Raw genomic sequence first — 2,450 nt, forward strand, 5'->3', positions numbered from 1 at the left:
ACTTGTTGTTTACGACTCTGGCTCCTAATTGTTTCTTTTCTCCTTATTTAGCAGCCAAACAATAATCAGGTACAAAACAAGCCAACTCTTGACCAGCTAACTTGTGCTCATCAAACAATATTTAAAAATAAAGAAAGGTGAAGGTCTCAGTAATGTTTATCTTCCAGCGTCCACAAAACATTTTAGTGGTGCTCTTAGAATAAAGGAAAGCATCAGTTTTGAAAATGTCTTCTGTGAAAGAATGAGAGCATGCACAAGCTAGAGAATTGAATAATGGCTTTAATTAACAACAAGAATCTGCTTCCAATTAACAAAATAGTTGGACTTTGAAGCCCTAATCATCAGTTGTTCCTCTTCACATTTCATTTTGGTGTGGCTAACATTTAAGGAGAAAAGAAGCAATTCAGAGTCTTAAAAAAAATGGCCATTAAAACGAAGAGGAAAAAAGCAGACAATTAACAGCAAAAAAATAGTCACTGATTAAGAAAGTGGCATCTGGAGGCACCATGGCCCTCCAGGATCAGAACTGGACACCCCACTATCTTCTTCTATATATTAAACACTACTGTGTGTGCACACGTGTCTCTGGTCCCTCCAAGGAATCCGAATGGTCTGTTTGACTTTGGTGGCTTAGTAGTAGGACTCATCACAACACAGTATATTAGGAATGTGAAGCTGAATTCCCGATTGCAGTTTTTAATTTTTACAAATAAAAAACTACCAAGTGTCATTAGGTTGCTAAGCCCTAATAAGGTGCAACCCGAATTATGACATGACAAACCCAACAGCACAAAGCCCACTATAATAATATTTTATAGGACTCTAGCTCATTCGATATGTAGTCGGAACACAAGTGTAAGAAACAAGAACAGACCATTCGGTCCATCAAACTCACTTGATAAAATGTTATGACATTCCTATCTCTGTGTAGCGATTCCCATACTGAATGCACACAATTTGAGAAACGGCACAACGTACTTAAATGACCACGCAGAAGTGTTACTGGAAGTAATAGGGAAGGGCTTGAGGATGATGATTCATGCTGCCTCCTCGACTCGCCATGGCTGTGCTGAAGATGTCCAGGTTTCCGTGGGCTGCTGCTGCTGCTGCTGCTGCTCCTCCTCCTCCTCCTCTCCAGGCTCGCTCTCGCTTTCGCTTTCTCTCTGTCGATCAAGGCGCAGGCGCGGGCGCGGGTCCGGGAGCGCTGCCCGAGAAGCTGGTTAGCCGCTGTCACACGCACAGTGGGAACGCAAAGAGACACAATGTGCGTTAGTCAGTGGCTTACCGGCTTCTGGATAATTCAGTTCTGGTCAGGGTGTTCTGCAAACACACAAACGGGAGACCATGTACATTTTAAATGTAAAAAATAAAGTTAGGGAAAGCGTAAAGGATCCCATTCCTATCCATTTAAAAGGCCCACAAGGCAGCGAGTCCCCCATAATAATGTCATCGGCGCTAATGCGTTTAACACAAAATTATAAACGTTTTGAAACTATTCCTACAATCACACACGACATATAGGGTTAATAGTATTATTTTTATACCCATTGATGATTCAGACTATTTGGATTTATTTCATTTACTTGAGGGTTCATTTGCTCCGTGTTCCCTTTCTTTCAAAAAAGCGGATTCTTTGTAAAAACTTTGCAATCCTCTGTTCCCGTAGGCCACACAGCCCCCCCAGTGGCTTGCGTAGAAATAGCTAAATAATTTTTTGTTATTGTTAACACTCAATTTTACCATAAAGAAAAACTAAATTCAGCGCCACTATACATATAATTATGTATTTGTTAAAAGATTAGGCACTGATTATAATACACCGCGATTAAGGAAACCCAATAGTGCTGCTTTAAGTTAAACGCATCCTCCTCGCCGTCGCGTTTTATCATTATTATTATTTACAAAAACGCTCGTTTTACAAAAGCGACAATTAAATCATGGCAGCCCTTATTTTAAAATGAAATATCACATACCTCAAGTTTCTTTTTTTCCGCCCAAGGCCTTCAATTTCAGTTTTTAGAGAAACCGACTTAAAATAATTGTTATAGTATCCGCTTTGCACATAATAGTGCATTTAGCTGTAAAGTGTAGAATTTGAAAAAGTTACATTTCCTTCTTATCACAGCATAGTAACCCTGAACTTCAGTTTAGTTACACTATAACAACGGAGCCCACGCCTCTGCTTCTGCAACCTGGCCTGCCTATGCAAATAGACAATTGACGGAGAGTGTTTTCGTCGAATAAAAAATGGGTATATCTACTCCTGGCCCCGCCTTTCCCATGTTTGACCCTATCGCTACCTTCGAGAGGAGTAACCTTTCCAACCAACCGGGTACGTTGAACCCAATGAGTTATAGTTGGGGTGCGGTGCGTTCAATTCTGCACGTCCTTACTTTGGGAACAAACCATTTGCACGTCATCAATTTCCTGCTTCAATCCACTATTCAAAT

At 40.6% G+C, this 2,450-nt stretch overlaps 1 long non-coding RNA gene across 1 annotated transcript; it reads right to left on the reverse strand.

Annotated features, from left to right (window-relative positions):
- Nucleotides 1–259: 259 nt before the first annotated feature.
- Nucleotides 260–2,169, reverse strand: LOC120523278. Its single transcript, XR_005632577.1, has 2 exons — nucleotides 1,974–2,169; nucleotides 260–1,320 (listed from the first exon to the last, which is right to left on the reverse strand). It is a non-coding gene; the product is annotated as an uncharacterized LOC120523278 (long non-coding RNA).
- Nucleotides 2,170–2,450: the final 281 nt, after the last annotated feature.

The sequence above is a fragment of the Polypterus senegalus genome, chromosome 1 (assembly GCF_016835505.1).
Source record: "Polypterus senegalus isolate Bchr_013 chromosome 1, ASM1683550v1, whole genome shotgun sequence".
NCBI classification, from domain to species: domain Eukaryota; kingdom Metazoa; phylum Chordata; class Cladistia; order Polypteriformes; family Polypteridae; genus Polypterus; species Polypterus senegalus.